The sequence below is a fragment of the Macrotis lagotis genome, chromosome X (assembly GCF_037893015.1).
Source record: "Macrotis lagotis isolate mMagLag1 chromosome X, bilby.v1.9.chrom.fasta, whole genome shotgun sequence".
NCBI lineage: Eukaryota > Metazoa > Chordata > Mammalia > Peramelemorphia > Peramelidae > Macrotis > Macrotis lagotis.
The window spans coordinates 398861205-398887304 of record NC_133666.1 but is presented as its reverse complement, the minus strand read 5'-3'; positions in this window follow the sequence as shown (position 1 = coordinate 398887304).

The following is a 26100-nucleotide window of genomic DNA, read 5'->3' as shown; positions in this document are numbered from 1 at the left end:
TCTTTCTTTCTTTCTTTCTTTCTTTTTTTTCTTTGGGTTTTTGCAAGACAAATGGGGTTAAGTGACTTGCCCAAGGCCACACAGCTAGGTAATTATTAAGCGTCTGAGATCGAGTTTGAACTCAGGTACTCCTGACTTCAGGGCCAGTGCTCTATCCACTGCACCACCTAGCCGCCCCACTTGGGGTTTTCTTGACAGGGATACCAGAGTGATTTGCCATTTCCTTACCCAGCTCATTTTTCAGATGAGGAAATTAAAGCAACAGGGTTAAGTGACTTATCCAGGATAACATAGCTAGTCTGAGCCTGGATAAGAACTCAGGTCCTCCTGACTGCAGATCTAGCACTCTATCCATTGCTCTACCTAGTACAGTAACTAAAAAGTGTTTAATTCAACTGTTGAATTAAATTGAGCTGTCTGTGTACATCCTTTTTCTCTATTATGTATCACCCTTTCATAAGTAACTATGAACACTAAAAAAAAAAAAGTCTCCACCCTATTTGTAGAGGACAATCCAGTGGGAGATTACTGCACGCAGTGAATTAGGGGGTTGAGGAGAGTTCTTCAATCTGAATTCTGCTCCATATATTCCTGAATTTTACATCTTTCATCCCATCAATCTTAATGACTATTCCACTAACATACCTCACCTCTAAACACCCATAGGGAACAAAAAAACAACTGCATTTTATGACCATCCTAGAATTCCCTTCCTGTTACAAAAAAAAACCCACTAGGCCCAACTTTCTAAACATGTAAAGTTCATTACAGTGGACATAATGTAGGAAGGAGACAGGTCAGGGAAGGGTGATTTGGAAAAACAAGGGTGTCATACTTCATCTCATATTCTAAGCTTTTACTACCCCTCCTCTCCACAAATGAAACTCAATTCCTTAAAACTTCATGCAAATCACTCTTACATCCATTCTTACTCACCAAAGGATTTACTGTGCTTCTAACTTCCCTCATAAGTTGTATGGACCTAATACCAGTTAGGTATGAAACTAACTTGCTTCAGATATGGTAAGGACAAGCTCATCTCCTGTTTATTAAGGATCTGGGGCTAGCAGCATTAACACATTTGAACCATCTCCAGTAGTGATCTATCAGGTAGGTAGGGCATATGGAAAATACATAAAGCTTCCTGCTTGCAGAACATAGTAGGAATGTTAATTCCCATTATGAGCTGCTAAGGAATTTCAATGTATTATTCTTCACATTCTCTAATTTTTGCAGTCCTTGGAAGGGCAAAGATAGTTTCTATTAAATCTAACCTATAGTGAGGATATGTATGATAATCAGTATACTAAATATTGTCTTAATTTTTTCTAATTTTTATTTGAAAAAATTGAAGCTCTGATATCCTCTCCTTCCTGCCTGCTTTCCACTTGGTCCTGCTCCCCCCACTCCAACTCACCACTTCTGGATGACATATTCCTATTTTAGTGAAACAGTGCCCTCATGCATCCACTACATTCAAAAGCAATTAATTTCAAATGAAGATGGTTTTATTAATTGGAAAGGTTTTTCTTATGCCGAACCTAAATCTACTTCTCTGCAACTTGTATGTATTGAGAGCCAAGTAAAACATTTCTGATCCATTTTTTTAAAATGATTCTTGGAGACAGCCACTCCCAAACTCCAAGTCTCTTCTCCAGGATTCCTCTTGCTTACAACTAATCTTCACATGGCATGGTCTTGAGCCCTTTTACCCTGCTGGTGAGGATCTCTGTTTTCCTTTCCTTTTGGTCCTTCTTTTTCAAGAGAGTTTATTAGCAATATGACTCCATAAAGCAGCATCAATTAACATATTCTGCCTGTCATTCAGTGACTGACACTCTGTCCATATAGTGTCAGAGAAAGCTACAGGTGTTTCTATCCTTGACACTAATCAGTATTTTATTTCTTAAACCCAATTCAATTCCCAGTACCTGTCTTTTACTTTAGTAATATTAAGATTTAGCTTATTAATGTTTGCAAAGAAATTAGGCTCAAATAGTACCTGATTAGTATCTAATTAAGTACAAATTGTACCTAATTTTATTTTGACAATACTAGGAAGCGTGTGCTTTGTAATAGCCATTTTACAGATGATGGAACTAAAGTAGAGGTGAAATAACCAAAATAACATTTGAGCTCATGTCTTCCTGACTGTCCAGTAATCTATCTACTTCACTAGCTAGTTTTAGGAGGGGTGATAGCTTGAAAATTGTAATTTGTAATGCATCTGGGATACTACACAATATTTACCAGATCAAATTCATCATAATACACAGATTTACAGATCAGGGAGCAATGTGAGCATATCAGCCATTCTAAAGAGAATGACTTAGAAAGTCAAATTTCACATGTGGACAACATCACCAAAATCCTACTTTCCTCCTAATTTTCCAATTTCACTAGAAGTCCATTCTAGTAGTCACATAAATTTAATGCTTAGGAGACTTCTTTGGATCTTCCCTTTTCCTCACTCCTCATGTATGATCAATTGCCATTATGCTTCCACAGTACACCTCACATTCATCCCCTTCTTTCCATGCATACTGAGATCATACTAAGTGAGGTACTCATCAGTTGCCTATATTATTATACAAGCTGTTTATTGGTTTTCCTGCTTTTAGTGTCTCTCTTCTTCAATATATCCTTCTAAAAGACACCAAACTATTATTACTAAGGCAAGAGTCTGGACATATCCTCTTCTCAAAAAACATCAGTGATTTTCTACCTCTAGGAGATAAAATTAAAACTCCATTGATGTTCAGTCATTTGAATCATGTCTTTATGATCCTATTTGGTGTTTTCTTAGCAAATATACTAGAGTAGTTTTCCATTTCCTTCTCCAGCTCATTTTACAGATAAGGAAACTGAGGCAAACAGGATTAAGTGACTTGTCCAAGGTCACAAAGCTATTAAGTTTGAGAACATTTTTAACTTCAGAAAGATGAGTCTTTCTGACTCCAGACTCAACAGACTATCCAGTGTGCCACGTAGATGTCCTAAAAAACTCCTTTGGCTCACATTTACTACCCTATATAATCTTTTTCTAATCCAAAGATTTTACATTATTCTCCTTCACACATTCTATATTTCAATCAAAATAGAATTTGTCATGAATTTTCCTAAACTTGACTATTTTCTAACTCCATGCATTTGTTCAAACTGTCTCACTTTCCTGAAATATACTTTGTCTTCTAAAAGTCAAATGTCTTTTAGAATCTTTGTCTTCCTTCCAGATTTTTTCAAGTAACATATTTTCTATATGTAGGTCAAATCTTGTTTTTTTATCTTCCTAACATATTTCATTACATCTCCATCTCTCCACTCACACAGTCACTAACCTAGTACAGGTTCTCATCACTCCTCACCTGGGTTATCACAATCATCTTTCAATTGCCTTACATTTCTCCCCATCCCAGTACTTTCTCCACTTAGTTGCCAAAGTGATTTACCCAATAAACCATTGTGGCCATTTATCTCTAGGACCAAATATAGTCATATGCTTTGGTATTTATTTAAAACCCTTTATCACAGCCCTCCTTCATTTGCTTCCCATCTTCTGATCCTTAATTCCTTCCTTCACACTACGCAATCCAGCTTCACTGGCATACCTGCTATTCTTCATGCACATGAAAGACCATCTGCCATCTCTGTTTCTTTCAACTGTCTCCCATATCTATCCCATCACCTGTACCTCTTAGTTTCCCTGGTTTCAACAAAGATAAATATACCTTAAAGAAGTTAATTATTGCATATCATCTTCCTCAATAGAAGGTAAACTCCTTGTGAACAGGGAGTGATTTTTGCTTTTTTTATTTTTTGGTCTCCCCAGGACTTGGGCTCTTGCCTGGCACTTTTAAAGTACTAAATGTATATCTTTTGATTGATCAGATGAGTTGCAACCTCATTCCCAAGCAAGTTCCTAACAATATATGATATGGAAGAGCTGCTCTTCTGCAGCTGTGGAGGGAGTTTTCAACTCAACCTTCCCTACACAGGTAGAATCTCTGGGACAACTTTTAAAAAACATTCCTGAAGGCACCTAAGGAACATCATCTTATGAGATACTTACTTGGTCATTTCACATGGGTGTAATCTAAGAATTTCATGAGGATAATTGCAGCTTCCCATAAAAATAACAAGTGGCTATTGTAGAGGATGGAGAAAACTTCCAAGGGGATGCTGATGATGTTTTAAAAACCAAGTCACCATTTTCCCTCATGGAACAGCACTTAGTACTGTGCCTGTTCAATAACTGTTCCTTGAAAAAAGTTTATTTTGTTAATCGGTAAATTACAGGTATGGGGAACAGTCAAGGAAGATCTCCTGGATCCAAGAAATGGAATATCTTATTTGCGGAACAGCTAGGAGGCAGTCAGTGCCACTGGATCAAAGAGAATGGCAAGTCAGGGAATAAGGAATAAGAAGATTATAAAGATAGGAGGGGACTAGGTTAATTATAAAATAATTTTTAATAATAATAGTAATAAAAATAATTTTAATAATAAAATTTTTTGGTAGAATAAAATGCAGCTTTGAGAGTTTTCTTTTATCAAGTTTATCTCAACACATTTAATGTAAAAGGAGGTAGAACTCTCCACCTCATCCCTCAATTTGTTCCAGCTAGCCCATAGACCATGCAATGCTTAGTTTTGGGGTTGGCTGCTTGCAGGGAAACTTGGCATGGTGCTCAAAGGACTTATCAATTTGCTATGAATCAACAAAACCTGAGAGGTCTGATTATTCTCTATGTGAGGGATTGGAGTAAAGGGACATTCTTTCCCCCAACCAAGCCCATGGTCATCTGTGAACCTATAATAGCTAAAGATGTGACTCAGTTACCCAAGCTGAGCCAGGACCTTGAACCTCAGATTGTCATTGCTGCCTTGTTTCTTTACTGAATATAAAGACACCAATGATCTCAAGACAGATATTTCCAGTTTTGGAAGCAGCCTCATGAATTTGAGAGGTCACAACTACTGGATTCCTTGATTAAGATTAACTGATGGACCCCTGTACTAGAGAATATGAACACCTATAGAAGTTGTTGCTGTATCCATAGAATGACTTTCTAACAGTTATGGACTGTGAGGAAGTTGTTTAGGCAATGCAGAGTTGAGGTGAAATGTGAAATGATAATTTAGTTGCACAATGAATGACATCATGTTTTATGTTTTTTATGTTATTGCCATTGTTTAAGTTTTTCTATCATTGAGTATGTGTGTGTGTGTGTGTGTGTGTGTGTGTGTGTGTGTGTGTGTTTAGTATTTATTCTTTAATCTGTGAAGGAAATAAATAGTTCTTCTATACCTGATTTATATTGTACATTGAGAACCCTTTTACTTCTCCTTTTGGGAGGAGACTATAGACATAAGCTAAATTAAAGCATTAGGCAATTTTCCCCAGAGCTCTGGTGTTAGATCCTAACTCCTTTTTGTGGAGGTCAGTTTTCCCAAAATTGAACCTGGTCTTCTTGAGTCCAGAGCAGAGGGACCCCTTAGTGGAGAGGGAGAGGGGCATACTTTCCCTCCTATCCCAGTCCTAGGAAACAATAAGAATAATGTTACATTCAGATCATACAAATGCCCTTGATATTACATTATGAGCATAAAATTGTTATACTTACCTCGTAGTATTGTTATGAGAATCAAATGAAATTAATCTGTGTAAAGTGCCTTGGGAACTTTAAAGTGATAAAAATAAATGCTAGTCATATGCAGTCACAGAGATGACTATGTTCAGTAATACTCTGAGTATCAAAATCAAGTGAGGCACAAACCAGGAAGATATGACATATACAAAATTTATTTCCCCCTAGAATGGAAGATGAAAGTATGCAGAGACCAGATGGAATAAGTATTCCTTCCCTATCTGTGATGAAGTTCTCTGATTACTGCTGTTTACAGATGATGATATTAGTCCTTCATTCACAAAGAAGACCATAACATCAGGGAGGTGATGTATGACAGGCACATGAAATGGATTCGCTTGAGGGGGTGCTATGCTAAGTCACCAGCCTCACTATCTCCTCTGGAACCATCTGGGTCTAGCAGTCAGATATGAATCAGGACAATGGCCCTGGATGCAAGGCAATCAGAGTTAAGTGGCTTGCCCAAGGTCACACAACTGGGAAGTGGCAAATATCTGAGCCTGGATTCTAACTTCCATCCTCCTGACTTCAAAGCCAGTGCTCTATCCATTGTGTTACCTAGTTGCTATTTACAGATGATACTACTGAAGGCAGCAAGTCAATGGTCACTAAAAAAGAAAAATCACTTTAGCAATCCACACAGACAAAAAAAGTAGATGAAAAAAGCATGTTGTTCTCAGTATGAGCTGAAGTCATACAATACTGAGTTAGTCCATTTATACTTACATCTTGAATAAATATTAAAGATTGAACTCAAAATTGAATTAGCAAGAGAGGATAGACTAGATTGCATTGGAGAAACTGCGTTGTGCTTGCAATAATTCCAAATTATTTCTTGAGACAAACAAACATTTTTAATAGTGCTTTATGCCTGCAAATCATGGGATATGGATTCTTAGAAAAATTAAAATTGCAAGTAACCCATAGAAGAATGAAGAGACATATAGGAAGTATAGACCAGCTTCACAAATTGCCAACAATTTCAAGTGCACAGGAAGAGGATTACAAGACAATACCTTACGGGTGGAGGAGAAAAAGGAGCTGAAATGAGAGAAGTATAAGAGATGAACAAACAGCCTTAATACTCAACTGCTCACAATCTTAAATGTTCTGAAGAGCAATGCAGAACAATGTCCAAAGGATTATCAAACTATGCATACTCTAACCCTTTGATCCAGCAATATCACTAATAAGTTTATATCCCAAAGAGATTTAAAAAAGTGGAGAAGAGAGAAGGAACTTTATATACAAAATATTTAAAGCCCTTTGTGGTTGCAAAAAATTGGAAATGGATGGGATAGGCATCAGTTGGAGAAAGACTGGGAAAGCTGTGGTTTTTGGTTGTAATGGAACACTATTGTGAGATAAGATATGGAAAGCAGGATAACTTCAGAAAAACTTACAGGAACTGAAGCACTCAAGTGAGCAGAATCATGAGAACACTGTACACAGTAATATTCTCCCCAATATGACAATTCAAGACAATTCCAAAAGGTTGATGATGACAAATGATGACAAATTCTACCTCTAGAGGAAGAATCTGAATGTAGTCTGGATGCAGCTCAAAGCATATTATTTCCATTTTATTTTTCTATGTATGTTTTTTCTTTTGGTTTATTTTCTTTCATATAACTAATATGGAAATTATATGTGTAACCTATATCAAATTACTCACCATCTCAAGGAGAGGAAAGGAAAGGAAGGGAGGAAGAGATTTTGGAACTCAAAATTTTAAAAAGATGAATTGTAAAAGCTGTTTTTACATATAATTGGGAAAAAATAAGATGTTTTTTTAAAAAGGATATAGAAAATACTCTGTTGTACTTTAGATAGTCCACCTATGAAGAAATCAAAGAAGAATGTGGACTGCAATTGCACAGGATAAGAAATCACCATATGGATAGGTCAAAAAAATGTACCATTGAATAGAATACCCACATTGATGAGATGAAGTCACACACACACACACACACACACACACACACACACACACACACACAAAGTAGTAGCAGCAGCAGGAACAGTGGGTTGAGTGTTTTGCCTGGATTATAGGAGTCATCTGGTCAGAGGCAACTGGTTTTAAATACTGGCAAGGGAATTTTTCTTTCTTTGATCTTATTTTAAGACCAAAAAGAAGGACACTGATTGGTTTGAACTTGGTTTAAAATCCCAGAGGTAGAAATCTCTCTATAAACAGCTTGAAGTCTTTTACACTAGAAATGGAGATATGGGAATGATGTGCTGTATAGAGTTATCTTTTGTGTATTCAACACATGATCATATTTTACCTCTAAATTATATAGGGTGTTTTTGTAGCTCTGACTCCCAACAATTATTGCATGAAGTCATCCATATTTTTAAGCCCTTTGTATTGTCTTCTCTATCATTTCTCTATAAAATATTCTCAACAATCCAAAGACAATGAACTTTTTCCATGTTCTTAAATTTTATTTAGGCAACTGCCATTTTCCTTTGTCATTCCAAGATTCATGAGGCAAATAAATTTATATTTCTTCAGTCAGAGAGTGCATTGTAACCAGTACTATTTTAAGAAGACATCAGATCTCTGGTCTTTAAATTGCATTTTCTTCTGAGCTGAATATCATATTTTCCCCATTTTATAACTTGCTTAAAATGGATTCCCACACCATTCAACATGTAAACCTTAATTTTTCTTGAGCCCTTTCTTTCATGTCTCAAATCCTGAACTCTAATCCTCTGTTCTTATTTGATTTATCTAAATCATTAAGATATGATAGGCTCTGAAATTTCAGAACATTGGCTGTCTGGTAGAATTATCTACAAAGTCAAACATTCCAAGTCACTCAAAGAAAAGTATGCATTTGTTTCAAAGTTAATGGCATATTTGGGTGTTACTCAATTGTTAAGACACCATTAAGGCACAGGACTAGCCTAAGTTGCATCCTGTTGAATAGAACACAAATGCCTGATATTTAAATCCCTCTCCAAGTTGGCTCCCACCTAACTTTCCATCCTTCTTTCATATTATTCTGCTTCATGGATTCATGTTAAACCGGGTAATTATTTATTTCTCAGATTTGCTTCTCCATCTGACTCTGTACATTGCTCCCTAAATAAGAAATACATATCTTCATATGTACCTTTAAAATGCTTGTTTTCCTTCAGTGCTTAGTTCAAGTCCACATTCTCTTTGAAACTTTCACTGGTTTCATTTAATACTTAAATCAAATCTCATCTTCTGAAAGAAACCTTTCCCAGTCTTCCTATCTGTGCATATTTTTCCTTTTCTGATTACCTTTCATCTACTCTTTGCATGTGCATGATTATGTTCTTATGATTTTCCATATTAGAATGCAAACTCCTTGAAGCTCTGATACATTTAGGTTTTGTGACCCTGAAAAGTCTTTAAACTGAAGATTACAGAACAGATACAAATCTGTATTGGCAGAAAGAGTTTTCTCATTGGAAGTTCCATTAAAACCAATAAATTAAAAACAACAACAACAACCCAAACCCTCAGCACCCAGCCTAGGTAGTGTTTTACTCTGGATATATTGGGAGTTTAGGAAGGACCAACACCTTGGTGTGAGAGCTTGCTGAGCCCTTTCCAAGGCTACCCATCTATCTTTAGTGTCTACCTGATTCATCCAACTCTCACTTATGGCTCCAAGAAGCTGTGGCATGCACAGTGGTCACACCCCAGTAAATCATCTCATCAGACAGGATAAACCAAGTTGAGAGTCACTAACAAGCCTTAAATCCATAGGTGAGACAGGGGGATTCTATCTATCCCCACACATAAGAAGTCCAATTTGTTCCAACAGCCATGAAGGTGCTGTGGAGCACTTAAAGCTTGGTCAAAGATGCCAATATCATACATTGGATTCCAGGCCATTGACAATTGTCTTGACTCTCTGGGAGAGAGAATGAGGCTTATGACTGTGCAATTCTGCCTTACTTTATTTCAAGTCCTGTCATGTCATTGGTCCTCTTTGAAAACCAGAGAAGAACAACAACAGATACTTAATAAATGTTTATTCAATTGAATTCTCTCTCTCTCTCTCTCTCTCTCTCTCTCTCTCTCTCTCTCTCTCTCTCTCTCTAGGTTTTTGCAAAGCAATGGGGTTAAGTGGCTTGCCTAAGGCCACACAGCTAAGTAATTATTAAATGTCTGAGTCCTGAATTGAACTCAGATCCTCCTGACTCCAGGGCTGGTGCTCTATCCACTGCACCCCCTAGCCTCCCCTCAACTGAATTCTCAAAGGTTCAAATGATAGTTAAAATATAGCATTTGGCAGAGATTACTATTGGAAAGACTGAGTAGAGAAGGACTATTTCTTAAGGATTCCGTTAGCAAAAGTCACAGAGGCATATCCACAAAATAATGAATTCTGTTGACCATAATAATTCATTAAACCCTCTACTTGAGTACAAAGAAAAGGGTTACATGGTGTATCATGTTGAGAGTACTCATAATGATAAAATCACAAATATTTTTGAAAATACTGAGGGAATATTTCTATGCTCATATTAATATATGCCTGAGATTAGAGACGAACAAGCCATAAGTAGTATGACTGACTTGTGCATCATGAAATTTTGAGATATTCTGAGATATCACATGAAAATCCAAGATACAATAGTTTCTCTTTTTAAAAAATTAGATTTCAATTTATATCGCTTATCTTCATATCACCTAATTCTCTTCACAAATCACTTTCCTCCAAAATCCCCTATAATAATAAAAAATAAAGAAGGAAAAAAGAGGAAGGAAAAAATTTAGTAAAATCAATCAAGACATTGAAAAAAAACCTGTCATGTAGGATGTTCTATACCTATACCTATATTCTTCCCTTCCTTCTTCCATCCTCCCCAAACTCTGAACACTTATGCAAAGGTGAGAAGGAAGATATCTTCTCATGTGTGTTCTTTGGGATCAAGTTTATTATTTAAAATTTAGAAACTTCCATTTTCAATTATTTCATGGTTCATGTTCTTTACATTTCCATTATTGTAGTCATTGAGTCCATTGTGTTCCTAGCTCTGCTTACTTTATTAGGTTCATGCAAATCTTTTCATGATTTTCTGTATATATCACATTCATTGGTTCCTACAACACAATAATATTCTATTACATTCATGTATCACATTTGTATAGCCATTCCTCAGTCATTGAGAATTTAATTTGTTTTTAATTCTTGGCTATCACAAAAAAAATACCACTATAAATATTTTATCGAATATGAAGGCTGATTTTGTCAATACTTCCTAGATTATATATGCCTAGAGTGAAGGTCCAAACTGTTAAAAGTAAAAAGCTAAAGACTAAGAAGTATGGATGCTGATAAAGAAGGTAAACTTCTTTGAGCAGGGCTGTATGGTGTATGAATGCCAGATAAGGAGTAGAAAGCAGACCAGAGAAGGAATAGAAACAAGCAGCCCTGGGTGGGGATAGGAAAGGGAATTTATGGCCTCAGGTACCTTTGACATAACATGTCGGATTGAGAGTATAGTGCTGGATGTGTTTTGAATGGCATGACTATTTTTTCTCTTATAATTACTATTAATTTTATTACATATAATAGGCTTATGTTGTGCTAGACACTGATAACAGAAAAATGAAAAATCAAGTCTCTGCCTACCTTTGAGGGGGCATTGGGTTTTATGTACATAAATAACTATAAATAAGGTAGAATGGGCTGAACTCAAAGGTGAGGATCAGACTCTACATTTATGACATTATCATTTCCCATCATGCAGATTCAAAACCATCAGAAACAATACATCCTTCACTTAGCAAATCTCTAAAAACATTCTTTACAATAAATAATATTTTTAAATTTAAATTGTTTAGAAAGCATCTTTGATCTTTGTTTCCCCATTATCTTAGAAAATCTGTTTAATATTTCTCTGTTCCTAAAATTCCCTAACTTTAAGAGAGATACAGATTCCTATTACCTCTTTATCTGAGGGCTTATTAATGTAAAAACACAATTCTAGCCTATATTGACTTTAATGGACTTGGACTTCTACCTAGCACAGTTTCTCCCTGGTACTGGTTCCCCCAACTTTATATTCAGGTGTGGCATAACTGTCAGATGAGTCCTTGCTGGCTAGGGTCCTAAAAGTCACTTCTATCTTCTCAGGGCATCAATGCATGGCCAGCTGCCAAATGTCATGGACTCATTTCCTGGACTCTCAGAAGCCCAGATGTCCAAATGGTTCTATCTCCTGACCTTTTTGAAATTCATAAGGTTGTAGCCTTCCATTCTTCTATGTAAAATGAAAGAACAAATGCTGAGGTAAAGAACTGAATCCTCTGTTCTTGGGACTATAGTTAGTCTCTAAGGAAGAATGCCCCCTTAAGGGAAATCCCTTACAGCAAGGGTGGGGAACCTTTTTTTTTATGTCAAGAGACATTTGGATATTTATAATATCATTCATGGGTCATACATAATTGTCAGTTTAAAAATTTTTCTTGCTATATTTGGTCAAATTAATTAATTCTGTCCTAAAATGTTCTTAGATTTATTGAATTTTGAATCCCCACCTGTGATTGCCTTGGCAGCGCCAGTCCAAATGACTTTGATATGGTTCCCTGCCCCTGCCTTAGTGCATGGTTTCTCTCTATATCTTCTTTTAGAAAAGAGCTCAAATCAAGAGCAATTCAACTAAATGTTTAGAACTATTTCAAATTCCAGCTTAGTTAATATTTAAATATCTTTTCTACTAACATTCGGTAAAAATCTGACTAATCATAAAAGTCATCTTTTAAAAAAACCTGGTTCTGATCACACTGGGGATATAATGCTCCTCCCAGAGTAACTTCTGTGATCAGAAAGCAACAATATTTTTTTTCTAACCTTGACCTGTGTTCAAATTCTGACTTTACAGTTCTGTACCTTCATTATGGGTGTGAGTATAAGGGCAATAATTCCATATTTTTTTATATATGGGGTTTTTATTTTTGTCAGTGACTTACTTTTTGTCAGTGAATGATTAATAATAAAGGTTCAATACTTTGAAAAGCTAAAATCATGAATACTAAGTAGCAGTCTGGATATTGTCAAATGAGGTAAAATTCTTTGAGTAGGGTTGTGTGGAGCATGAACACAGGTTACAGAACCCCAGGTTCTCAATCTGTAAAATACTGTTTGTATTACCTATCTGTTGGGATTATTGAAAACAAAACAGTGCTTTGTAAAACTTAAAAACTTAAAACTTTTATTGGAGACCTTAATATGATTTTTTTTTTAAGTTTTGTTGTTGTCTGGTAAAGGAAAGACTAGAAATCTCTTAAGAGGAGATTCTTTTTTTTAAAAAAGGATTATTCCATGGAAATTTAAAGGAAAAAAACTGGGGATTGTTTTGGGAATTTTTATTGTAAAGATAGCAAGCAAAACAAAGATATTTTTGTAGTCAGGAGATGTCAAAGGGAATTTGCTTTGACTTCAGTTTAGGAATAGTATGCCTTTTAATTTTTAAGTGACTGGAAGAAAAACAAATTAAACTGTTAAGGGAGTAGCAATTCACTTCATTTACTCATTAGAATCACATTGAATGAAGTATTTTGGCTTTTAAAAATCTATCCCTCCTAGAGTTTAATTCCTTCAAGTTAAACAAGTAAGCAAATAAGCATTTATTAAACACCTACTACATTTTAGGCATTATGTTAGGCCCTGAGGATACTTTTGACAAAAGTAAACTAGTCCCTGCCTTTAAGAATTTATATTCTCCTTAGAAAAACAAAGTGAACTATGTTTTCTTTTGTTTCCCAGACATGATTGTTTTGACTGGATTTCATCAATGAAAAGCCAGACCAGAGGTTCTCTCTGCCCCTGCAATGGGAACATTTGGGGGAGGGGAGTAACATATCGAACTTTGTTTTGAGCACTGTGAGTTTGAAATGACTGAAAAATCTATGAAAAAATGACCAAATGGGAGTTGGTAATGTAGGGACAGAACTGAAAGGAGAGACTCAGCTCTGTATATAAGACCTGGAAATCATCTGCATAGAGATGAGAATCAAACTTATGGGAAATATAAAATTACCAAGTGAGAGAATGTAGAGAGAAGAAAAGGCAAGGAAGAATCTTAAGGCATACCTACATTTAGAGGGAGCCATGATGTAGCAGCAAAGGAGAGTGAAGGGTCATGAAAAATCAGAGAAGAGAGATTATCCAAGAGGAGATGGTGGTTAAGTGTTAAGTGTTGCAGAGAGGTCAAGCAGAGTAGGAATTAATAAAAGACCTTTGGATTTGGCCATTAGAACAATACTGATCACTTTGGAGACAGCAGTTTCAATTGAGTGATGAGTTGGAAACCAGATGACCAAGAGTTGAGAAGTGAATAAAAGTTTTCAAGACTTAGCTCAAAATATCTCCTTCTATGAAGACTTTCCTGATTCCTTCAACTACTGGGAGACTTCCTCTTTAAACTATATAATACTTATATACAACATACACACACATAGATGTGTATATACATATGTGTGTATGTATGTGTGTGTGTCATATAGACACACTTAAATGTACTTGTCATTTACCATAGTCAAATATAAGCTTCTGGGGGACAGGCGCTATTTTATTTTATTTTTGCCTTTTTAGGCAGCTTAAATAGAATACAGAACCATAGACTCAAACACTAACTGTATGAACCTAAGAGAATCTTGTAACTTCTCTCTGTTTTGATTTCCTCATCTATAAAATAATAGTATCTACTTCACAGGGTTGTTGTGAAGGTAAAAAGAGATAATATTTGTAAAGCATTTTTCCAACTTTAAAGTATTCTATAAAGGTTAACTATTACTAGTGCATACCCAGCTTCTAGAACAATGCCTGACCAATAGTTGGAATTTAATAAATGGTTGTCAATTGATTGGTCTGTCTGATTCTTTTGTGAAATGTCCTCTATATTCTGTAACTACTAGGACATTCTTTAATGATTTTGAAAGTTGATATTGGAGAAGTTTTTTCAGCTGAAACACCAAGAACTTTAGGGATATTAAATCCTTTGAATTATTTCAACTATAGGATACAGGAAAGGAGGAAATGAAAGAGGTGCAAGAATCCTTTTGCATTCAAGGGTATGAACTTTCATGATTCTCTGTATTTGCTATAAATTTTTATTCATCAAACAAATGTACTATAAAATCTTTCAGTATGTGAACACTGAGCTAGATACAGGTTAGATATAGTTTAGATAAGCCATGCTACCTGGCCTTGAGGAAACTAAAAAGATAGTATTTTATGAGTAATATGAAGTGAGGATAGAAAGATAAGGTGGCACCAAACTGAGAAGGGCTTTGAATACTAGATAAAGCAGATTAAACTTTGTTCCACAGAATAAAGAGAGGCCTAGAGATTATCATTCTCTAAATTTATTTATCTTCTTTTGCTGACTGTAATTTTTCATTTGTTTACTTTTGGTCATTTTTTCTATCTCTTTTAGGAACATCAGGGAGGATGTGGCTTGTCTTTAATTTTACATTTCTAAATATATATGATATAGAACTTTCTTTGGGCAATATCCAGAGCAATTCCATGGACAAGGAGGGGAGGGGGACATGACTTCTGTCCTTAATCTCATCTTTAGGAACCCATTGATATATTCTGGCCTGGAGGAAAACATTCCTATATCTATCAAAAAATATGAAATCTAATATAAAGACTGCTGAAAATGATTCACTATTATATCAATGACACTGCAATTTCAATGGCCTTATTTTCCATGTGTAAAAAAGAATTTTGAACAAATATTCAAGCTTGTGGGGTTTTTTTTCAGTCAGCCCACAAACATTTATTAATCACTCACTATATGTTAGAAGCTGTGTTAAACATTGGGATTACAAATACATGCAAAAAGATAGTCTCTACCCTGAAGGACCTCATAGTCTAATAGAGCAAGATAACTTATGAAAGGAAGCTGAAAGGAGGAATAGAGGAAGATCCCAGGTCTTAGGGCATAGTAAATAATGACCAGAGTACAGTCTGGAAAGGAATAAGACATAGCTGGCATGGAAAGTATTTTCTATCCTCCAACCAGAAGGAGAGGGTACTTCCAACATTAGAATTCTAGGGCTTTAGTGACCTTCCAGGTTGAAGAGGTTATTAAGGACATGGCAGAGGAAGTCCCAAGTTAACCGGGAGAGGAATCATTAAAGTCATTTTTAGATGACAAACTATCATTTCCAAGTGCAACAGATGTTTTAATAATAGATCTATAACCCTAATAGTCTAAGTATCAGAATGAGAGAGGATGATGATTTGTCCTTCACTCTCAAAGCAGACCATGATATCAGGGAGGTGATGCCATTTCAAGTACATGAATTGGATTTGAGTGAGGGAGATGCTGTGCTAAGTCACCAGCCTCAGTTTCTCCTCCAGAGCCATCTGGGTCCAGTGACCAGATATGAATCATGATGACTGGACATGGTCCTGGCTGAGAGGGGATCACAGTTAAGTGACTTGCCCAAGGCAACACAACTAGTAAATATTAAGTGTTTGTTTAAGAGAGGGATTTGAACTTCTAACCTCTGGACTCCAAAGCCAGTGCTCTATCCACTGAACCATCTAAACTGCTCCTAAGGGAGCTTTGCACTCCCCTGTTTCTCAAATGAATTGTACAAGGTCACAGTGCTAACTGAGCGGATACTTGAAACTTTTTTTTTTAATTCGTACTCTAGGGTTCTCCTTCTGATTTGTCTTTGAAGAACTTGGAATCTACATTAAAGGCCAGTCTATATATACAGAAAAAAAATCATGGTCCAGTGGAAAGAGGGCTATACTTATAGGGAGGAGGTCTTAGATCTGAATTTTGGTGACTCTTGGTAAGTAATGTGACTTCTGAACCTCAGTTTTCTCATCTGAAAAATGGAATAATAATAATATCTAAAGTAGTTTCCTCACAAGAGGTGTGAGGGAAAATATGATAGAATATGTATGTAAAGCATACTTTAGGTAGTCTATTTTGATATAATCTCTTATGTTGACTGTGGTCTAAAGGAACTGCCTCTAAAGGGAGATTCTATTAGAATACATGCAGAAGCGGCAACTAAAAATGTATAACACTGAGGAGAAAATAGAACAGAGATTGGCAGAACAAAGAAAAACCTGTAAAATCCCAGAGCTTGTCTGAATATTTCTAAGAAAGTACTTAGGGAACACAACTTTTTCACCAGGTAGAAATCAGTGAGTTTCTTGGTATGCTTTGCTGTGTTTTTGATTTTTTTGGTTCTATTTTTCTATGTGGTACTCTCCATCCTCCCACCATTGAAATGATTGCCCTTTTTCAAAAATTAAGTTATTTGGTCCACTTTTTAAGAATTCAGAACCTCATCAAGGGAAAAAAAATGTCAGCACTTTGAAATATAGATGACTGAAGGAAAGTATTTTTGGAATTGTCAGATATGTATCTGACTGTTGAAAGATTCTACTCATCTTTCAGTTATCATAGTAACTAAGGCAACAAGAGGAGGCACATTGGTTGGGCTTTTTCTTGAATTCTCAAGTGTCTTCTCAATCATCCAGTATTTAGGAAGCACTTACTGTTTGCCCCCACACTGTGAGGGGAGCTATAGGGAATACAAGAGAAAATATAAGATCCAATTTCTGTCCTGGAGGAAGTTAGAACCTGATTGATATGAGAAGACTAAAACACAGGAAACAGTTCAGGTCTTAAATATCTGGTGCTGATGTGAGTGCAGGAGAGCAGACTTGGGCTTTCACTCCTAAAAGTCTATTTATAGGCCACCCCCATCCTAACTAAGGTATAAATAACCAATAATACTTTCAAGAGCTACATGGGTAGAATTTATGAAACCACTGGTCACTGAGAAAGGAAAAAAAGAAAGAGAGAAGAAATTTAGGAAAGAGAAACTGAGGTATGCCTGTTTCATGACTTTTCCAGTTGCTCATTTGCTGAGGTCACAGATACCCCCAGGATCACAAAGCAGAAATGGGGCAGTACTGGTATTATAGAAAGAGAAGTAGATTTGAAAGTAAAGACCTGGGTCCAAGATTTTCCTTTGTTTTTTTATTAATCATGTGATCTTGGATGAGTCACTTGGTTAAGGAATCTCATAGTTCTAAGGCTATTTAGTCCACCCTACTACCTAGTGTTGACAGCTTAGTTCCTTGAGGGCGAGGACTGTTTGCCTCTTTTTGTATCCACAGTGTTTAACACAGTGCCAGACACACAGCAAGTATTTAATAAATGATTAATGATTCATTAATCAGTGATAGTGCTTAAATATTTGTAAAATGCTTTATAGATATTATCTTATCAGACCCTAACAACAATTCTGATACAGGTATGAGGCAGGGAGATCTGAATTCAAATCTAGCCTAAGATATTCATTAGTAATGTCTCATCCTGGGCAAGTCATTTAACCACTGTTTGCCTCAATGCACTAGAGAAGTAAATGGCAAACCACTCTAGTATCTTTGCTAAGAAAAACCTAAATCACCAGCTTCACATTCTGCTCCAGAGCCAGCTGGGTCCAGTGACCAGATATGAGCAGAACAGTTGGAAAAGGTTCATGAAGTGAAGCATTCAGTTAAATGACTTGCCCAAGGTCATACAACTAGTAAGTATTAAGTGTCTGAGATCACAAAGAGTTGAGCTTGTCCAAACAACAATTTTATAGATGGAAAAAAAATGAGGCTCTCAGAGATTAAATAATTTGTTCAGCTTTATGCACAATACCATATTACTTGAGAAATAGTGACCCATTCTTTGCTTGAAGATTTCCAGGTAGATGAAACATAGTACTTCCCAGCCAGCTGGGATTGTACCCTTGGATAGCTCTAACTATTAGGAAGTTATAATTTCTTGTATTGATCTCTAATCTGGTTCTTTTAAAGTTTCCCCCCTTTGGGTTTTGTTTCGACATCTAGGGCCAAGCAGAGCAGACCAAATTTCTCTGAGTCTCAGTTTCTTCATCACAGGGTTATTGTGAGGAAAGCACTATACAAACTGCTTTTATTAGATTAGTCTTTATATAAAGAAGTTGTCAGAACTAAGGAGTAAAATTTAAAAAGCTTGTTTTCTTTGGAGAGAATAGAAGAATAAGAGAGAGAGAAAGATGTTTTTAGGATCACAAAAAGAGTCCAGAAAAAAAGAATGAAATGCAATACTGATACAACTAATACCTCAGTTTCTTCATCTGTAATTTGAGGGAGTTGATTAGATAATTTCTAAGGTCCCTTTCATCTCCAATTTCTATTATCTTTGGATTTGATTGTAGGATAACATGCAACAAAACAAAAACATAATTCCTGTGGTAATAGATCAATTAAAAAAAACCTTTTTATTTATGGAATAAAACAAGTATTTCCATAATATAGTATAATAAAAAGATGATTACACATGAAACTACAAATCTATTATATAAAATATGATATTCCTTTTAAAGATACAAAGCTATCATGTAAAATTTTTTCTTCCCTCCCCTCCCATTCTACCCTAGAGATGGCTATCATTACACATAGATGTAAAATTATTTTATAATATTTCTTTTTATCAATTCTTTCTCTGGATGAGGATAGTATCTTTCCTCAAGTACTTTATTTTTAATTTGTATATTTAAAATAGGCAAAATAACTTAGTTGATCAAAGTCACTCTTAAAACAATATTGCTCTAACTGCATATAATGCTCCCTTGGTTCTGCTTGCTTTGTTCCTCACCATTTCATGCAAGTCTTTCCATGCCTTTGGAATCAAGGAAGGAAAATAATAAAACACCTACTCTGAACTAGGCACAGTGCTAGGTATCCTACAAATGTTATTTCATTTGATCCTCCCAACAAGCATAGAAGTAGGTACTATTATTATGGTCATTTTACAGTTGAAGAAACTGAGGCAGACGGAGATTAAGTGACTAGCCCAGGTCACACAGCTAGTAAGTATCTGAGGCTGGATTTGAACTCAGACTTTACTGGCCCAGCACTCTATGTATTAAAAAGGATAAGAAGATAATGGGAGAGAATTCATTGAAAATACGGTAGAGGCATAGTAGAGTAGTGAGCTGGCTCTGGAGACAGGAAGACAAGGTTCAAATGTTGTTTCTGACACATACTAGAGAGAAGTAATTTGACCTCCTCACCAACACCCCCCCCCCCAATGGGATAGATGATCTGCATCTACCAAGGGAGTTTACTTAGCAGGGAGTTCCCCAAATTAATGAGGAGAAAAGTGATCCACCGTGTTGAATTTTACAAATTCTCATTGCTTCTCAGAATTCCTGCTGAGCTGTTCAGGAAGCACAGGAGTGCCTCTTTACACTGCCCTTATTCATCCAAGTACAATTCACAAGTTCTCAATTTAATGTGGAAAGAAACTTAGATGCTAACCAGTCTCACCCCTTCATTTTACAGATAGAGAAACTGTGGCCATAGGGAAATGCCCAGAGTCACCCAGCTCTTAAGTTTCAGAGACAGAATTTGAACTCTCAGCTCTAACTTTCTCCTAACCCAGGCCTCTACTTCACCAATTAGTTAGGTTTATTTTGCAGAAAGCAGACTAGTCATGGAAAGACCCCTCAAGGTCTTTCTGTAGCTGAAGGATCCTAAGCATCAATCAGGGAATTAAGATTCAGAAGGTGAAGTAACTTGTTTAAACTGAGAACAAAGGGAAAGGCTTTGTGAAAAATGTAATGACCTTCAACTCTGACTCATGAGTAGATTGAGAAGGGGAAGTTTTCCTGATTAGGAAGCTTGAATTTGAATATTTTGTTTTTGTTTTTGTTTCTTTTGCAAGGCAAATGGAGTTAAGTGGCTTGCCCAAGGCCACACAGCTAGGTAATTATCAAGTGTCTGAGAACCGATTTGAACCCAGGTACTCCTGACTCCAGGGCTGGTGCTTTATCCACTGCTCTACCTAGCCACCCCAGTGAATTTGAATATTTAAAGGACTTTTCCTATTTTGAAAGATTGTTAAGAATACATATGCTTTCTTGAAAGTTTAGAGGCCCCTGCATTTAGAAAGAAAAAGAAAGGGAGGAAAAAAGGAAGGAAGCTGTAATTGTTATTGTTCAATGGTTTCAATTATATCTGACTCTCATTTGGAGTTTCCTTGTCAAAGATACTGAAGTAGTTGGTCATTTCTTTCCCAGATTTATTTTACAGATAAAGAAACTGAGGCAATCAAGGATAAGTGACTTACTCAGGGTCATGCCAAAATTTGAACAAAGGGAAATAAGTCTTCCTGTCCCCAGGTCCTGCATTTTATCCACTTCTCCACCTTGCCTCCCTCAGTATAATAATAGCTCACATTTATCTAGTATATACCCTATCCAAAGCAATATCCTTTAAAATTATTATCTAATATGTTCCTCAGGACAACCCTAGGAGGTTGGCAGCTGAGAGTTGAGGTATCCTCATTTTATAAATGAAGAAAACAAGGCAGTCTGAGAGATTTGCCCAAAGTCATAAATACTACCTAAATTTGAGATCAGATTTGAATCTAGATCTTCCTAACTCCAAAATTAGTATTCTATCCATTGTGCACCTAACTACCCTCTAAAAATGAATGAGACACTGGAAAGGAAGCAGGCTCTCCCACAAATTCTGTGTCTGATGACTCAGGTTCAAATCCTGGTTTTATGGGTATCCATTAGAACTTATACAAGTCACTGAACTTCACCAGACCTCATATTCTTCCTTTGCAAAATGAGATTAAAATGATTTCTATAGTTCCCTCTTGATATTATTCAATAATAATAAGAACACAAGCAACAAAAGAATTATCTTTAACATTTTTAGACCTGTAAAAGAGGAAATCTGGGTATTTCAGAAATCCTAAGAGTCACACAGCTAAAAAAGTCTTTAGAGAAGTTTTTGAAATCTTCTTTTTGATTTCTGGAAGAAGGAAATAAAACACATTTGTTGCCCTTTGTCTTTCTTAAATAAGCCAGGAGGACATTGAGTAATTTAAAGAATAGGTAATAGGGAGATACCTTCTTGGATGGAAGAGAAGAGCCACTAATGCTATTCTTTCATGTTGCGGGACTGGTGGGAATGTAGTCCCTCTGGAAAGCTGAGAGAGAACTGCTGTTTCAGTGTTCAAGTTGTCATCTGTGTGTTCCACCTTCCCTCTCCTACCCTCCCTTTTCAAAGATCTGAAATTTAATGAGAAGAAATATGGAAAGGCATTGGTATCAATTTCTCACCTTTGTATTCCTAAGAGTGAGGTTGAACTCCACTTACTTCCACGGTAATGTCTGTGTGGTAAAGAGTGGGGTTAGCTAGATAATGGGAGCAGGAAATCACATAAGAATCATCTGACACCTAGCTTCGAGTGTGCAGTGGGGTCAACAGGCTGATGGAGGGAAGATAGCAAGAGCAAACTATTTTATTAGTCGTCCTAGGATTTAAAGGTACCTCTTTCATTTGCCCAAACACTGTAAGCTGGATCAGCTTCAGTTCACAGTATCCAAGTCTGATAACTCTCCTGTTCACACAAGGTAGCTTGCTAATCCTAATAGAGGTCGGCACCAAAGAGTTTACCAACTTAGAGTTTCAGTCCTGTTCTAAACCCCAGCCTAGCAAGATGCTAGGGATAAATCTCATGGCTTTGCTGAGTCGTATCACTGGGGCTGGTCCTCTCTTAATTCCTTTCCTTGTAAGGCCAATTAGTTTGCTACGTGTCTTTGCTAATTAAAGCCAGACTTCATTTATCCCTAAAATGTTTTGAATGAAGAAGATTAATGTGAAAGTAACCTTTCTCTAAAAGAGGGAATTGAGGAAGGACAGGCCCCCTTCCAATTGACACGGTTTTAAGGAATAGGTGATCTTAAAGTCCTGGTGAAATGAATAATGCCAGTTTTTGGTTTTTTTTTTTTTTTTAAGAAAAGACAAAAGATACTTGGTCCCAAAAAAGGGAAGTGTGAGCAGAATATTTCAGAATCTAAGGCAGCAGCCACCCAGGAAGGTTTCCCCATGATCTGAAGTGACAGATGAGCTGTAAGTGAGCTTGTCTGTCCAAATTAGGAAAAGATTAAGGCCACCCTATAGTTGCCTCTTCTGTGTGGGGTTGTGTGCCGTGTGTGTGTGTGTGTGTGTGTGTGTGTGTGTGTGTGCACGCATGTGTGTGTGTGATGTTTGTAAGATTGGTTGCATTTATTTCTTAGCAGATTTATTTTTTTAATATTTTCTTTTTTTATTATGAGCTTAACAATCTTCAATAAATCCACACATTTCACTATATAAAGAAAAAATAAGGATTGGGTATATATGAATTTCTGTTCATATGTTCTTTTAAAATGTCTATTAAACTTAACAAGGTAATGACAGACATCCCATTTGTATTCCCTTCTGAACTTTTTTTTCCCCTTCTGTGTATTGTCTTAATGTTTTATAGATGCTTTTCTTTTACTTTGGGGTTGGCCAGCTTTAAACTATATTATAAGGAAAAGCCAATGACCATATTGACCTTTTCTTCCCCAGGTTTAGCATTTGGAGATATAAATCAGGATTTGTGATTGTCTAAAGCCTTAGGGGGCAGCTTTTGGAAATAACAAAGTAAGGCAATAACTAGTGGTATTAAGACTTAGGATGACAACTACTGTTGATTAAGCTAGTAAGAATTAATTAGTCAGCTTGGTCTTGCAGAAAACACAATCAGAACTCTCTTTTATCACTGGGAGGTAAGAGGGCTCAGAGAAAGAAAGGAAGGAGATTCATATTTTGGTCATACGCCAGCATTTTAGAGGTCAACTAACTTTTTCTGAGGCAGGATGAATGCTTTTAAGAAGTGTACAACAGTGGTCAGACTGATGAATCCATTTGGAGACAGTGAAATGATGTAATAACTACAACAATGTTATTTTTACAGCACTAGAAAAGAGGAGAACAACTCCTGGCTGCCAAACTCCTTGGCTGCATTGATCCCCGATAAATCCTAACCAATTTACAAAACTCCAATCTCAAGACTTGCAATGGGACAGGCTCTCCCACATTTAAGATCCATTACCTTGACTTAGGAGGAGCAATTGAAAAAGCCACTGGGAATGCCATTTTGAGAAGGGGATTTTAAAAAATTTCTTTTTTACCTTTTTAAAGTGGCTTCCCATTCTTTGAGGGAAGAATGTCTGCTTTTTTCAAGGGAAGGAGAATGAAGGAACAGATGGGTTTTGGATTTTTTGGGGGGAGGGCCTTCATTTTCAAAGAAGACCATGACATCAGGGATGTGATTTAAGTGAGAAGGTGCTGTGCCAGTCTCACTTTCTCCTCTTGTGTCATCAGGGTCCAGTGGCCAGATATGAATCAGGACTATGGGAGATGGTCCTGGATGGGAGGCAATCAGGGTTAAATGATTTGCCCAAGGTCACATAGCTGGTTAGAGTCAGCTGTCTGAGGCTGGATTCAAACTCCCATCTTCCTGACTCCAAGGCCAGCACTCTATCCACTGCACCACCTAGCTGCCAGCTGCAGATAGTTTAGGTTAGACAAAAACTGGTCAAGCTTAAACAAAATTGCTATATAAATTTAAGATCCTTATGCTAGTAGTGAGAGGTAGCCTTATGTAGGGGATGAAAGACTGGCCTTGGAGTCAGCATATTCAAGTTCTCTGAAGCATACTGGTTGGGTGATTTTGGGCAAATCATAGTCCCATTGCTACAAAGTATCTCTAAGGCTTCAAATTATCAGTAAGGTTCCCACTGGCGCTGGTGGTGGTGGTGGGGGTGCTCCTATCCCAGAAATTACTTATGAAATCACAGGTCCAGTACTTCCCTGATTCCAAAAACCTAAAAACAGAAACAGAAATAGAAATTATCATTGTAAGTGGCATCTGGAATGAATGATCAACTTGAAGCTGGCAAGACCTGATTTCACATCCTGCAATTTGACCATGAGAAAGTCAATTCTCTGGTTTTAGGTAAATCTCAAAGACTGCAATTCATAAAGAGCTGGCATTGTTGGTGGATAGTTATTTGTATAACAATGAATCTACACTCATTGTCTACATTTTATTTTAGTTAACAAACATATTTAAGTAGCCTAAAACTCTGGGTTCCTAGTATGATTCTGTTGTTTACAGTAGTTTTGTGACCACTGGAGCTCATTTCTCTGACAATAAAATGTGAAATTGTATGATCTTCACCAAATAGTAACCATGATCAAAGGACTTTGTAACTCCTAAAGGTACCATACGAATGTGAGTTATTTATAATTTATTAAGCACCCAGTATATACAAAGAACTATAGGTATGAAAAGATGGTTCCTGCCCTTAAGAAGTTTACAGTCTTTTGGTGAGATAGCAAGAATACAAATAACAATAAACTACATAGAATATGTGTATAAGAAAGGTAGAAACAATATGTGAGGAACCAGAGAACACTGGGGAGAAGGAGGAAGTGAGAGACTTGGGATATCTCGATGTAGTCAGCAATGAGTGGGCAGTACCCCAAAGGAGGGGAAAGACTCCAGTGGAAATGGGTATGCATTTGCTGGGGTTTAGTCCCAGAAAACTCACAGTGACATTTACATTGATTAATGGCTTTAAATAGAAACTTCTGGCAGTGATGAAATTATATCTGGATGAAGTCTGGGGAGCACAACTGTAGTAGTGCTTTGCTTCTTGTTCCCATGTAGGCAATCCTGTTTCCCTCTCCATTTCTAAGTAATGCTTTCATTATTAGCCTCAACCAACCTTCCTTCCCCAGAGCCCTCTCTTATAGGTTTGAGGGCAAACTTGTCGTTTAGTGAAAGCATGGAATGGAATTCTGGGAAATCCAGAGGACCAGCCTGCCCCAGAACCTCAGAAAACCTACAAATCAGGTAACTTCCGCAATAATTTTTTTTTTCTGTGCTCTCCTTAAACAGCATGGGGGAAGCACATAGTGAGTGTTTAATTGATTTGACTTGATTTGGGAAGGGATCACTGAGAAGTGTGCCAGAAAGCAAAACTCTACAGATGTCCTTCAATCTCATATCCTCAACCTCTCTTCAGACCTTTTTTGCTCTAGTGATCTTTCCTTGTCTAATCCTATTTGATTTTTCTTACTCTAACTCTGTTCCTTCATTAAACCAGGAGACCATTTGTAGGTCAGAGTCTCTATACAGTTTGAACTTTTACAAAAGATTTTTCTCACAGCTAGTCTATGAGATGGATAGTAATCTGGCAAAGGTGTAATGTGGTTTGATGAAGGAGAGTTGGTTGAGCCTGTAGTTTGGTAGACCTAGGTTCAGATTTCACCTCTGATGCCCATGTTCCCTGTCTGTCCTTGGGCAAGTCACTAATCTCTTTAAGCCTTAGTTTTTCCTCGTGTAAAATGAGGATGGCATGATAATAACATCTATTTCACAGGGATCAAATGAAAAATATGGGTATACATATATATCTCCTCATGATTTATATATATATATATATGTATGTACATATATATCAAATGAAATATATACACAAATACACAAAACAATGAGGCCAAATGCATACATTTTTACATACTCACATATAAAATGCAATCTCT